The sequence below is a fragment of the Oryzias latipes genome, chromosome 3 (genome assembly GCF_053564925.1).
Source record: "Oryzias latipes strain Hd-rR chromosome 3, Olatipes_Hd-rR_3.1".
NCBI lineage: Eukaryota > Metazoa > Chordata > Actinopteri > Beloniformes > Adrianichthyidae > Oryzias > Oryzias latipes.
Window position 1 is genome coordinate 19064541 of NC_136239.1, and position 15696 is coordinate 19080236.

Consider the following 15696-nt stretch of genomic DNA (forward strand, 5'->3'; position numbering starts at 1 on the left):
TTGCTCCCTTTTCTTGGGCTTGACCAGTAGTTGTAATCTCGTTTTACTGAACTCTAAGGACCCCATCGTCTTGTTAGCTCCAGCGCAAAGAACAAGTCCATTCATTATTTGGAGGCTGATGAATGACTGGGTCCGACAGTAAGGGAAAGCCAAGGTGTAAATGTTCAACCTCTCATAAATCACATTGACGGGCAAGTCTAGACCTTAACCTACATGTACTCAGGAGTGATGATACCTTTGTATATTCCAAGCAAGTTGTGGGGATTTTTTTTCCTGAGCTTGTGTTGTACTCCTGCCAGTCTAGAAGTAGCAAAGTGTTAGGATACAGTGAAAAAACACTCAGAAATGCTGAAGTATCTTCTTGTAATGCAGCATCAAATATGGGATGCAATGGTGTTGTGTAACGTTTTTTTTGAGACCAGCTTCTTATAGTTTTCAAAGAACCCATCAATCACTCTGAAATCAGGCATTCTGTAGAGGAAGAAATTCAAATGATCCAACGTTTGACCGGCGCACAGAGCAGAACAACATGGAGCTTCATCACTTCATCACTTGAAAAGGTTCTGCATTTTGTTGCTGTTTGGATTTGGAGCTCAGCTCTTGGACACTTTCCTTTTCATTAACCCTTGTGCTATCTTAGGCACTTTACCATTGGGAGTTGGGTCATCTAGACCCACTAGACAGTGCGCTGAACCTTTTTTTTTTCAATGATTTGTGATCTTCACTGGTGTCCATGGATTACATGAAATCTTTCCACCTTTATCCACCTTTGTCATGATAGGAATAACACGTCAATGTAAAGGTGGGGTCATCTAAGATAGCACAAGGGTTAAAATTAACGTTGTCAGCAAACTCTACTGGGTTTGGGTTTGCCCCTTTGAATGAACTGGACCACGTGAGTATGACGTCACCCATCAAAAAAGACTACTGGCCCCAGCAGAAAAAAATTAATTTAGTTGGCATTTTTCCACAATACAGCTGTCACCATGTTGGAACCAGAAATCGTCAGTATGCAGTGATTGGTCCAAGTTGCTCTGAGTCTGCATTTCTATGGCAACCACTCTATGGCCACTCCATTCAGGAAGGAACATGTTAGAAGGCCACAGCCCTTCCACTGAAAGCAGCCTTTGGAGATTCTGTCAATAAACTCTTTGAACATTTGATGCAAGACCAGATGCTTTTATTTAGGCATCTGATTGGCCAGTTTATAAATTGAATAACCTGCAATACAGCAAAAATAGGGGAACAAATAACAAGAGAAAGTTAAAAAAGGAAGCAAAACAAGAATGGTTATTCTAACGAAGACAATAACTGAGTAATAATTGTTAATTTCTCAATAGAAATCTATGGGAAATTGGCTTTTTTTGAAATACAAAGGGGTAAGGGATATTCAGTCCATTTCTTTTATACGGTGAATGTTTTTTTTTACCTGTCTCTGTGGGGGTTTTGGAATTAAAAAAAAAAAAAAAAAACTTGCTTTGTTTATTGCCATGTTTTTTCAGCAGTTTTGCTAGGGGAATGGGGTTAAGTATCCGCGTATCATGTGAGTGGAGGGAAGGTGCTGATGTCTCTTTTGCCTCCCTCTCCTCCAGTGGGCTTCTGGGAGTTAAACAAGATGCCTGAAGGTGTAACTGATGGCCCAGCATATTTCAGAGTCTAATGGAAAAATGGATTGGAAGTCCAAAGAACTCCAAATGTTTTGGAAAAATCAGATTACATTTTCCAAAGCACTGAAGTAAAACAGAATAGCTAAAATATAATAAACCAGACATCAGGAATGTTAGTTCAAACTTTAACCTGAAAAATGTAAATGTTTTCAGATTTAATCATTACTTTGGGATGCCATGTCAGAAAAAGGAGTTAAAACCGATGCAGAAAAGATTCCTAACTTAAAACCCTGGGCAGTTCCAACAAATGTTAGAAAAAACAAAACAACCCCAGAGATGTGAGATATTTTTTTTCCTATTGCTTGGATGTTTTTTTTTTTTTTGTTTGTTTGTTTCCGTTACAACAAATGCTACTAATTTCACATTGAAATTGCTGTGAATAGAAAGTTTGTTTAAGCCATCTCCAAATGTGTTTCAGAGAATTTGGCAGTTCATCCAACATCCTTCATAACCAGCTAAGACCTTTATATCCAACATCTTTACCTCCAGGATCATCTGAGACCACCAATGCAGACAGGTGCTGCAACAACTGGTTTGCGTGGTCAAATGATTGCCGAACAAACATTTAGGAATGTCTCAGGAAAAGTCTTCTGCATGCTTTAGGCATTGTAATTGACTTCAGTGAGCAAAAGTTTACATGATGTAGCATTTCATATTTAATAATGACTGAGAAAAAAGATCACAAAGTGCTTCACAGTAAAGCACAAAATAAAACACAGAATGTAAAAGCAGAATTAGGAAAAAGACATTTTAAGATGTGTTTTTAGCTACCTTTTAAAAACACAGTCTACGGATCTGAGACTGAGAAGAATGAAGTTTCAGAGGGAATGAGCCACTGCTGCAAAGGCTATATCACCTTTAGTTTTTAACCACGTTCTCGTACAACCAGCAGCCCCTGGTCACATGATCTCAGGAACCTGCTTGGAGTGTACTGCCACAGAAGGTTTTTCATACAGACCAGTGCTTAAAAGCTCTATGTTTCAAAAGCTGGGTTTTAAAATGAACTCTGAAGTAGATGGGAAGCCAGTGGAGCTGCATGAGTAACAAGGTGAGGTGTAAAATTTTGGAAAATTTGGTTAAAAGCCTCGCAGTGTTTTAAACAGCCTGCAGCCATTTTTTTTACCTAGACATGTGTAGATGGAGTTGCAATAATCAAGACGAGAAGAAATAAAAGCATGGATGAGCATCTCCATTTCAGAACTCAACACAATCGGACTCAGTTTGGCCATGTTTTTTAATAAGAATGGACAAGTAACCCAATGAGAGAGTTAAGTGATAAAATAGGGTCTAGAGTTATCCCAGAGGTTCCTTACAGAGGGCTTATTACAGGAAGCAAGTGGACCAAGCCCCTGGACTGTCAGAGGGGGGCAATTGTCAGGAACAGAGATGAGAAACTCAGTTTAGACCTCATTTAGTTGGAGACAATTATCATTCATCCTACTCTTGATCAAATCCAGACTGTACTTCAATGGATGCTCCATGGTCCATAGTGGGGTTTTGACCTCTTCAGGGGTATAGTTTGGGCATAAACACATCTGGATAGTTTTTATTGCATTTTGAACTCCCATATACCAAAACAAGGTCTCATTGTTGTCCCATTCATTTACAAACTTCCCTGACTGTTGTAGCAAAACAATTTCCAGTCCTATGTTGCAGTAATGAGTACATATTCCAAGGATGCAAAAAAAAAATCAATCAAATTCTGTATGGCTAGCATACTGGATAATCTGATGGATAATGCTCCATCAGGGCACTAGCACAACATGTTTTAACTTTCTATTCTAGAATGCCATCAAACTTGTCAACATAACATTGCAGAAAGGTCAACACCTCAATCTATCCTCGACCTGGCACCACCTGTTCCAGATCTGACTAAATGCAACTCCATACCACTATTTTTACCCAAAACATTCACCTCTTTTTAGAAGCAAAAAAAAATTCAGTTGGTGAAAATTGGTATTTTGAAGTCAATTGCAAGATTATCCATGACATTTAAACTTTTCCATAATGAACCTATGAAACAATCTTAGTTAGGAAAATGAGTCTATATTAAACTAGTTTCTAGCTTGCTTTTAAAAAGATTTTTGGTGAAAGGTTAACCATTTTCTGAAAACATTAATACAAGAATGCATGCATTAAAAACATGCCTCAATGTAACATTAATGAATCAATGAAATGGTAATAATTAATAAAGTGTTTGTGCTGTTACATTAGTCGTATGTTTATGATCATGTGATTTTTTTTTAAATAATGCACTTTCATCAATTGCCCCAAATCTTTTATTTTTCTTTTACTCTTATTCTCATTTATTCTCTTTGTATCTCCCTTCCTTGCTTTTACCTTAGATTTGGTTAGTTAATGTTAAAATATCTGATCTTTGTCCGATCTTTTTTTTTCAATTTGCAATTATTAATAATAAATATGCTTCCATTATTATGATTTGTCCAGACATAAAAGACTAAGTTCTCCTCAGACCAAGGTTGAACACTTTTCTTTAGACTGTTTTCATTTTGTATCTTTTTTTATTTTTTCATAGTTGTCAAACAGGAGACTGTGGCTTATTTGTTGATTCACTGCTTTCACCACTCTAAAACTGTATTACACAAAGCCATCTGTGTCCTCAGTCTGTAATAAATCTTGCAATAGTATATTGTTACATTTACTTTGGAACTGTCCTTCAATTTATGCAGTTTGGCAAAAATTGTTTTAGGCTTATTTAACAGTTTACTTCATGAATCTATTTCCCCCACACTTTCTCTGCAAAGACATGGCTTCATTTATGGAAACAGCTTAACAGAACGCATTAGTGACTCAAAATTACATGAAGAAATTACATATATTCTATATACTTAATGTAATAACTGAAGAGGAAAGACCCTATATATTTTTTCTTTTCCTTTTTTTTCTCTTTGGCTTTTTCAATAAGATTGTGGATGATATGGTGAATCTTTTTCTGCTCCACCTTTATGGAAGTATTTTTTATTCATTACATTTTACATAATGTGGTAATATGTACACAGAACAGGACTTAAAGAAAAACGTATTGTAAAATGTTTTTGTTCCGTCTTTGGTGCCGTGTTCCCTCGCTGTAGTGCAGTTGACCTTACGCAGCATCACAGATAATGTTCAGTGCCATTTTGTATGCTTTTATTTTTCCTCTCTTTACAGTGCATTGTGGTCTGTTTCCTGATTTACATGCAGTTCACACAAATCTACATAAATCTTTAATCGCAACCAGATCTTTGTTTATATTCTATAATACTAGACTCCTTTTTTAATGAGATTTGAACTTTGAGAGTTTAAACAAGAGAGAGAAGTGTGAAATGTTCATGTCTGTCTGAAAAGTGTATGAAGTGATGCGTTTTGCTACCTTAAAACATCTATAGTCCTACTTCGCTGATTTCACCTATTGCAAGTAATTTCTAGAACGTAACTGTAATAATGCAATGATAAACGAGGGCACACTGTATACAAGTTTCTGCATATTTTGCAAGTGTTCAATAAGTGCTGACATAAACAGGCACAAGTGTCCTACAGAAACTTGTCCTTAAACTGTTCATTGTGTTGGTTTTCCAACTAAAGGAAGTTATACATTTACAGAGAATACGAAGGTTATGGCCACAACAACACTATGATGATTCATTTTTATTCTACTTAATAAATAATTGGTTTAAATATGAATGACTATACCTGGGCCATCAAGTTAGACTGTTATAAACCAACAGAGATTTAAGGTCCCTATTGGCATTTTGCAGCAATGCCAAATTATGTTTCTTTATTTAAAATTACACTTTTTTAGTATTATTTTCTTAATTTTGTAACCCCTACTTCACTGCTTTACTCTGTCAGTCTACAAGAACCCATCTTCATCTTTGAAGATTCATTTTTTGCTGAAAAGGATGCAATTTAGAACTATTTTAAACATCAGTGTCAATGTTTTTATTTTCAATAAAATAAATAACAGTGCCTCCTGTTTCCCCGAGTGACTTGGGATATAAGGTAAAGGTGATTGTTGGTGTAGAGGTCACAAAAAAAACGACCTTATTGAGAGCCAGTAACTTGTTTTTTAAATTAGTCTGAAAACAAAATAGCTTGGGAAACAGACTGGAAGGAAAACTCCCCAAACATTCCCACACCACTATAACATTTTAATGATATAGCAGACCATTAAAAAAAGTAATTAAAATATTATTGCAGCACGTAGATGCTGTTAAATATCACAGGTGTACAGAAATAATGAATACAGAAATCCAACCAAAGAAAGGTTTTTTTATTAACAAACACGGTAAAGGTTTCATGCGCCTGCCGAACATGTGACACCAGCCTCTGTGTCCCTTCAGAGTACAGTGTGTTAGCCTCACTATGAAATGGTGGCATGTTAGTGCCATGGGTGCACATCCACCTCACCAAGTTAATTGGACAGCGGTTCAGCATCAACATTCATATACACACCTTCCTCCTTGAGTCTGATGGCTGCTTTATTGTGACAAATATGGGAGCAATTTACTGGTCTCCCTGGACAGTAAATAGAAGGTTACTTGCAGCACCACAACTTTAATTGCCTTGTCAAGGAAAGGTTGATGTCTAGGTATGGAAACTGATGGGCATTTGTAAACTCCCAAAAATAACTACACACACTGCCTAAAGTTTGTGTACACACACTGTTGTACTGTGACTGAACTGTATATTTAAACTATGTATAAATATACGCGTAACTTTAAGACTATGACGTTTTTTTTTTATTTGTTCCTCTATGAGTTTTTACCATTAGTTTTATAGCCCTGTAAAAATGCACGGCTGACAAGGACAATTTAAGTGTACCTTTACTCTGACAATAAAGTAACTTCTTGTAAGAACCTACTTTTTACAATGTAGATATACTTTAGACCCACTACCAACAGGATTCTCCAATCTGTCATCAGAATATGGTTCAAATTATCTATTACCTAATAAACATCAAAACAAAATGCAATATAAGCTTCTTAAAAATATCTCTAAGCATTTTTACCACAACGCTACCAAACTATAGGGACAACATATAGGCTACGGTCATGTATGCCAAAATGTCACCGCGTGGTGACCAAAATGCTAGTTTTTTAGCAAATTCAACAGGTGATTGTGTAGTGGCCACACTTGTAGTTGGGTGGGGGAGTCGCATTTTTACACGCTGCGCAGTGGCCACCGGGGTTTAAAATCTTTTTTTAAAATTCAACGCCGACCGGACAACTTTTTTAACACGCCCCGGCACATTTAGAGGTAGCATGGTGGCAGGAATGTTCCTCGTATTTTTCATGTGTCTGTGCGTACACACAAGCTCCCTGAGGACCACTGTGAGCAACCCCCCACGCGCTCACGCAACTCCGAGGTTGTCCTTTTCTCCGTCTTCATGAGATACTAATGTATAAATAATAATAAATCGGGTGTGCACAATTTGATTTGCATCTGAAATAACAAAGGAAGAGCTTGTTTGAGCATTTATCTGACAGTGTGGAGGGAAGAAAAAAGGGAAATAAAGAATGGTTCCCTGCCGACCGCACGTCCATTCCCATGGTTATGATCCATTTGGTTCGTTTGTGATCACCACATCATTAATGAATTTGACTGTGTAACTTTGTGTTTGATCTAAAAACTATAATTACGTTTGTAAGTAGTGTGGAATTTTCTTTCGTGCACTGCACACATTTTCTTGTGCGCTGAGAATGTGCGAACAGTGCGCATTGCACAAGAGCACAGGGAACATTTTCCTGGGTTCCCGGGAGGCTGGCGGCTGATATAGACCGCCATTGGGAGACATTTACACATCGTCCAGTCAGAGCTGTTGCCGGCCTGCGATCCGACTGTGACCACCCAGCTGTCATACACTTTTGTAATGAGTTTATCCCTGCCGGACTCACTGCTGCTGGACTGCCGCCGTCTGTATTCATGACCACACCAATGATTTTCAAAAAAATTGGGCGGCAGAGGCTAATTTTGAAGATTTTTCCGATGCCTTCCTGTCAGTGGAGGTGGCAGTTGTGTATGTGATCATAGTAGTAGGTGATAAACTGACTTGCCATCCGCTGCAAACATTTCTGCAAAAGAGAACATCTGAATCATTTCACAATAAAAAAAAAATAGAACTCCAGAAACCCCTAACAGTTACCATCCATCCATCTATCCATTTTTTGAGCCATGAGGGCAGCACTTTCTGTAACAAAGCCTGGAGCTCCCTCTCCCCGGCCACCCCTTTTAGCTTCTATAGGAGGATACTAAGGCGTTCCCAAACCGGCCAAGAGAACATAACCTCACTAGCGTGTCTTGGGTCTGCTGCTACTAATGCAGACAATCCATCAATCTCACGCTCCATCCTTCCAACACTTGTAAAGACAAAATCTTCTACCTGGGGAAGTGACTCATTTCTAACCTTAGAGTTGCACAAATAAATATATAGGACATAATAATAGCACAGAATGTCATGACTTTTTTTTTTGTCTTGTGTTCATTGTCTGGTCACAAATTTAGTGCTTGCTGGAGGAATTACTGAAAAAAGATTTGGCATTCCAATAAGTTGAAACATACTCTTTTAGGTTAATGTTTAATGAATTCATGGTCACATTCCAAAAACGTTTCATTTATTCATACTGGTGGAGCGGTAGGGCGGTCGACCCATGATCGTAAGATTGCAGGTTCGATTCCCGCTTTGCATGCCCATGTGTCAAAGTGTCCTTGGGCAAGACACTGAACCCCACCTTGTCTCTGGTGGGAGGTTGGCGCCAGTGTTTGGCAGCGGAGCCGCCGCCAGTGTCTGAATGTGTGTGTGAATGTGTGTGTGCATGGGTGAATGGGACTGTGACTGTAAAGCGCTTTGGGCCTTCGAAAGAAGGTAGAAAGCGCTATATAAGTATATGCCATTTACCATTTTTACCATTTATTTATTTATATACACGTTTAAGAAATTAGAATTATATTGGAATACACTTGTACTTTTGCTGTGTTAATGAAGGAATAACATCAACTGATCAGTGTCAGCCTTTTACGTTTAGCAGAGATAATTTTTTTATTGGTATTATAATTGTGTAATTTTTAAATTTGTTATTATTTTATGGTATAAAAATGTTCAACCAACAGGATACTTAAAACAACCGCCCTTTTACAAAACCACTTCGCAACACAACATAAATTGCTGCTGGATCTTAAAATATGATTGATTTAAATCACTTCAACAGCCTGGGTTTCAATCAGCTGATATGCTTATTTGGGGCTTTTTTTCTTAGTAAGTAAGATATGAATCATATAATCATTTTTAAAGTTTATAAAGTCAATTTTAAAAGTGTTTAAAAGTCGGAAGTTGGGTCTTTTATCTGCTGCATTGTACTGCAAGCTGTTGGCTTTTAACCATTCAGTCAAACAGTATCACTTAACGGCTATTTTATTGCATACACTTGACTTAGTAATGCTTGTTTTTATCTTCAAAAACAGAGGAATATTCCATTCATATTTTATATTTCATCATTATTGTACTCTGTCCCGTACATTTCTTTTCTGTCTGTCCTTTTGTTTCATTATCAGTTTGTGGGTACTGAGAAATCTTTCTCATCCTCACAGGAATGGAAACCAATAAAGCAAACTCTAAATGAATATGACATAATGAGTGCCGAACAGAAGTGAGAAGTTTAATGCATAACTCTCTAATTGGTGTCTGCTTTGGCATGGGGTGGAAGACCACCAGAAGGATAGAGCACAACTGGGGATAGATGCAATAAATAGGAGGGAGCAGATGGTCCGCTCTAGAGGACAGACACCCAAACACATGCAACAAACTGGACACACTGAAAGTTGGACATATTATGTTAGTGTGTGTGTGTGCGCGCGCATCTGTGTGTGCAGCGTGCAAATTTTGCTACACCTTTCAACAGGGAGTATACAATATAGGACGGTTGCCTGCTGTATAAACCCATAAAGAAGGATTCTGATCATCAAAGTTAATTTTCTAATCAATGAGATCAATCATATGATGTTAAAGCATGTACAACTTGCACTTTGTCTTTACATCAAAGTGACATTCCCATTTTTTTTTAGTCTTTTATCTGGTGCTTTTATCTGGAGCGCTACAACTTTGGGTAAGAGTGGCTTTCAACAAAAGACAGAAATAAAATTTGTTCTACAAGTGCAAAGGAACCACTGAAATTAAAAGTAAAAGGTTTAAGTATGGAAGTGCGGAACCAACATGCACAAGGTTAATTGCTTTTGATAATTGTATTAAGTTAACATTGCCACATCAGTAAATTAACTTATTCCACATACAGGTCATTTAGATGCAAGCAAAGATTTTTTTTCAGAGGTTATTCACAAATTGGCAAACATGAAAAAAGGCTCATTTTAAAAACAAGCATTTCTGGGTAAAAAATGCTTTAAACAAATTATGGACATTAAAGTATTTTCTGTGGATAGAAGCAGTGCATGTTTTATTTATTTATTTATTTATTTGAGAATGGGGGCTGGCAGATGTCAGACTCAATTCCACAGGTAATCCAGCTGTTTCTCCCCTGAGGAATGTGTGTCTTTTTCGACCTGCAATCCAGATGTGGTCCAGGTGTGCAGCTCAGACTAAATTTGGCATGAGCAAACACACAAGCCAGTGGGGACATAAAACAAACACATTCAGCTGCTTCTTTATTATGTGGAACCTTTCAATGCAACCCTGTTCAATACTACAGTACTGCTATGAAATGTGAATTAACAAAAGGTAAATTATTATTTTTATTATCATCATTATTTTTTCAATTTTTAAATGGAATTTCCTTATATTGGGGCGGCAGTGGCTCAGGCAGTTGAGCAGGTTGTCCAATGATCGAAGGGTCCGCAGTTCAATCCCCGCTCCCCCCAGTCAACTGTCCTTGGGCAAGACACTTCACCCTCCTTGCCTCCAGTGTTGCTCCACTGGTGTGTGAATGTGCATGAATGATCCCAGTGATGGTCAGAGGGACCGTAGGCGCAAACTGGCAACCACGCCTCTGTCAGTCTGCCCCAGGGCAGCTGTGGCTACAACAGTAGCTACCATCACCAAGTATGAATGAGGAGTGAGTGAATAATGGACACAATGTAAGCACTTTGAGCGTCTGGAAAAGCGCAGATAAATCTAATCCATTATTATTATTATTATTATTATTATTATATCCATTACGTAAAAATAGGGCAATTTTAAATTAACTTTACATTAAAATACAGCTACAATCATGTTTTTATTAATTGTAAAAGCATTACCAGTGGTCTTTTAACTATGATTATGCCATTTTTAGGAGAAAAAAAAAATCCAATAACCTGTGTCATTTACTAGGACATAGTTTCTGCACAGCAGCAGTAGTTTATAAGAAATTTGCCTCTGTATTCTAGGCTTGTGAGGCTGGCACATTGAAAGCTTTCCCTTATTTCCCATCATCCCTTTGTTTACGCTCTCGCCCACCGTCTTGCAGTCCCTCACAACCTGAACATAGCATTAGCGGTGCAACTAAAATGCTGAGCAATATTGGAGTAATCCAGCCATACAGTTTTGAGCCAGATGCTTGCTCAGACGAGGAACATGAAGATGTACATGGATCTATTTGTCTACAAGTGGATGCATCAGAATGGAGCAGAGAACAGGGTGTGTGACCCACCTTGACTGTAGCAGCTATTTCACTGCTACAGGTATTTTCCAACATGACTTTTTCATCTGCTCCTGAAACAACAATATCAGTAAAAAATAGAAATAGTCAGACATGCAATTTTAATCTTAATTTCTTTATACATGTCCTCCATCGTGAGGAAAAATGCCACAAGAATATGTTAAAAACACCAAAGAAACAATTTCCATTGGATTGGGTCTTTAAACTATATGTAGTTCAATTATTTTATTGCAATTCAAACATACAGAAAACAATATTTTAAAATCATGCTGAACATATTTCACATCATAGAAATAGTCTTGAGACTTGGAAGAGGAAGGGTGAGTGGAGCAGAGCTGCTGCCTGGATCTGAATGCAAGCAAAGACAGGATTAGCCGGCTTCCCCCTTATACTTCAAAGGATTATTTAAGTAACTGTCAAGACACCCTGCCACTTAAACGGACAGCCTAGCAACAAGTGCAGCAAAGAGTCTGGGTTTTATTCGGCAACGTGTGATGAGTGGATGAGGTTCAGGTGTGTCAGCTGCTGCCTTCCTTTTCCATCTGCAGGTGTAAGTAATCAGGGATGAGAAAAGAAAAGACAGTCATGACAGATGTACATAGATCTTATCCCTGACAGATTTTTTTTTTTAACACGTCAAATTTATGGGAAATAGCTACATTGATATATATTTTTTGTATTTATTTAAGAGTAAACTTTGAAATATCTTTTAAACTTTAAACAAATTAGGCAGTCTGTTTTTGTGTAGCTGTGAAAGATAAGACGGACACGTGATGCACCATCATCTTCAATAATGATCTCACCACTTATCAGCAGAGAAAGGTTCACAATAGAGATAACACCAGGTGCAGCGTTTGGCCTGACTGGTATCTTGCGCAGTATCCAAAATTGGCTATTTATTAGAGGTTCCATGTATTTAAACAATGAAGAAATTACTCTAAATTAAGATTTCACGAAAGCTTTTCAAAATGTTGAAATGATGTGATTACTAATTGTTAAAAGAAGTCTATTAAATTGTATAACATAATCAAGCTATGACAAAACTGTGATGTACGCTAAAATCATCAATTCCAGCATTCACACAGGCCTCCTTGTATAAAAGGTGTCTTTGTGCAACCATTTAACACAAAAAACTTCAAAAAAAATGTCAAACTGTGTTATAAATAGTTTAAAAAAAAAGAAGCTTTCAACTTAGTTCTTAAAGCTCCAGTCCAAGCATATTTTGGTTTGTTTAAAAAGCCTCTGCAGATATCCCATTATCCCTTTGTTTTATACTACCTCTTGCAGCCCTAACAACCCTAAGCTAACATGGCGAGCGATATTAACAGCTTTGAGCCAGATGCCAGCTCAGATGAGGTAAACAAAGACGGTAATGTCTGCATGTGGATGCATCAGAACGGAGCGGAGCAGTGAGACTCCGGCTCACCCCTTTCACTTGCTGTGTCACAAAATGCATTATTTTCATCTTGTTCTGATTCATCGCGATTTCAATAAAGATATACTCAAATGCAGTTTTTATCTTAAATTCTTTTATATACGTCCTTCATCGTAAAAAAAAAAAAAGCTAAAACACCAAAACAAACATTTTCATTGGAGTTGGTCATTAATCTCTAAGAAGGTCTTTGATCCTACCACACAAAACTAGGAAGAAACAAACAAACGAAAAATAATGCAAAAGAACATGTTGTTCGCAACATGTCATTTTAAAGGGTCGTCTTCTGTCGCCACCTACTTAAGCATGCATGGTCAAGCAGCAGCAGAGTCTGCTCATTTGTCTCATTAGTGGAGGAGACAGAAAGAAGTATGACTCCCCTGAAATACCTGCCCTTGCTCAAAACTGGGGGCGGGTGTAATGAAAGATGACCATATTGAAATCCTGCGTCTGATAGATTTTCTATATTAAAACATTAACAGAAGTGCGAGGGAAGAGCCCTGGCAATTTTTTTTTTCTTTCGCAATTCATGGTCACCGTCCTTGAACATAACAGTCAGATGGGATTCAAACAGACGTTCACTGCATTTGTGTGACTGCACTGGCTTGAACAATGATGTGATCAATAGATTGAGAGGACCGTCATATGATTTGTCAAAACGTTTAATTGCCTAGCATCTTTTACTGAAAGATATCTTTATAAAAAAAGGAGACAAACTATTTCCATAGCACATGCATGTGAACTCTCCTGCAGAAAGTGTGTGCAGTTTACAACTTGTTAAGATTAATCTTTGGATCTGACAATTGTAAAGACAGCAAATTAACATTGACCATATTTGCACACGTATTTCTTTTTTTGGAACTGCTGATTTACTGAAAAAGTATGTATTTATATTGTCAAAACCTTTGACAAAGTGGATTTTGAATAAAGTCACATTTGATATGCAGAATTATTCTGGTAACTTATATATCAATCTTTGCACGTTTTACTTACAGTATCAATTCAAAGAAACAAGTTTGTACTGGAGAAGTTCTCAAATGATCACTGTAAACTTTGAAGTCTCAAAAGTATGCAAGTTTTTTTTTCCTTTGAAGGTACTCCAGATGTCTTTTTATATCAATGTTACATTAGTTTAGAGGTAACTTTCTTTCAAGTTGAAACCTCATAGCCAAAAGGCCATGGCTTCTGCATTCATTATTGTTAGTTCTTTAGAAAATCCTCATAAATAATATAAAGGCTTGCACTTAGGGGGAAGCTTCTAACCATCTAAATTTCAGTTGCAGTAGTGTGATACACCTGTGTTCAAAAAGCATAATAGAAATTTTAATCCAAAACACAACATGAGGTTGACACAACTGTTTAAAGAAATTCTTGTAAATAAGCTGCATCCAAAGAGTTAACACATGTAAATGAGGCAGGTGTATGTTTATTAACTATTTGTGTAAAATTTAGAACTATACACATTCGAAATGCTCTAGTCACAGCTCTCAAACAGCATATCGATTGGTGCAGAAGAAGGGTCACTAAATCATTTCAGCTCGAGTTGTTTAAACTCCTGTTCGAGAATGTGAACTAAGGGATGGTACTATACTCCTAAAAATAGTCTGCAGTGTATTTTTTACAAATAGAATTTAAACATCTGAGCAAAAATGTTGTAAAAGCAGTCATTTATAATTGAACATGGACACGACATGGCTGTTTTAGGCATGGCCTACTATTATGCTGCGCCCCATGAACAGGAACATTGTCTAAGTGATGAATGGCCACAGAAGTCACTGTCTACTCGACCTACTTTATCCTCAATTGACATAATTCAAGTTCAGGGTATAGGTAACATTTATCATTGACCACAAACCAGCTTACAGTGCAGGGGTTTCTTTTCAGTTATGCTCCTCTAAACTAACTATTTGCCTGCAGTGACTTTTAGCTTTAAGAGATGCATACCTGTACTCTCCCTTTGAAAAAAAACACAGGACATACTGGATGTCAACACAAGTGCATGTCCCAGCAGACATTGTGTATATTGGGGATGGTCTTTTAAAAAACTGAGAAAGAGACTAGCTTTAATGCAATGACTGTTTTAAGGCTCTTCCAGATCAGGAAAGCCCAACTGACATAGTTTCACCAAACAGGTACAGTATATGAGAAAGTTAACACCTTTATTTGGTTTCACATTGAACTATTGAGAGCAGAACACCTGCCTGAAAACAACATGAACTTAACACTGCTCATTTTGAAGAGGTATGGCTCTAATTAAGCACCAAAAAGAAAACCCTGCTTGTTCCAATAGTCATTTATTGGAGGTTTTGGATATACAGTATATATCAAAGTGCATGCATGTTAATTCAAATTTTCCACCTTTTGTCAGTGTTTTTTTGTGCTTGTAGCTTGGGCTTTGTTTCAATTTTTTTCAATACTTAAACTGAATTCCCCTTCATCACTTGTTCTCTATGGTTTACCTACTCTACCACTGAACAGTTTGGCGGTTTACACTGTAGTCAACTCCATCAGTGTCCACTTGCAAGTATTGCAAAGCAATTTTAAAGCGGACCGGACGTTTCTGGTTCTCTGACATCAAGGCAAGCTTTGACAAGTATTTGAAAAAACAGATTTTTTTTTCCACAAGTTCACCAAAAGAAGTCCTGTATATTTAGAACATACAAAAGGTAAGGTGTAAAGCCACTCGTGAAGCAACATTGCACAGAAGCTATATAAATATTTGACTGATTTATTTTAGTGATAACCTCCATCACTATATAATATAAAGAAAGTATCAAGAAACTCTTATTTTAGGATATGAAGATAACATGATCAACAGGTGTTTGAATAATTCCAAATGCACGTGTGAACTTGACTGTGGTAAAATAATCAAAGCTCTTTTAATTACAACCACTGAGTGTTACATTGTAATGTGCAATAATGATTACTGAAATGTTTAAATTACAATAAAATA

At 37.2% G+C, this 15696-nt stretch overlaps 1 protein-coding gene across 1 annotated transcript in view; it reads left to right on the plus strand.

Annotated features, from left to right (window-relative positions):
• The first annotated feature begins 7278 nt into the window (after positions 1-7278).
• The window catches only part of LOC144990956 (uncharacterized), a 29646-nt gene continuing 21228 nt past the window's right edge, over positions 7279-15696 (plus strand). Inside the window, exon 1 of the mRNA XM_078944360.1 lies at positions 7279-7282. The gene's annotated coding sequence lies outside the window, so the exon portion shown is untranslated. The remainder of the gene's footprint in view (positions 7283-15696) is intronic.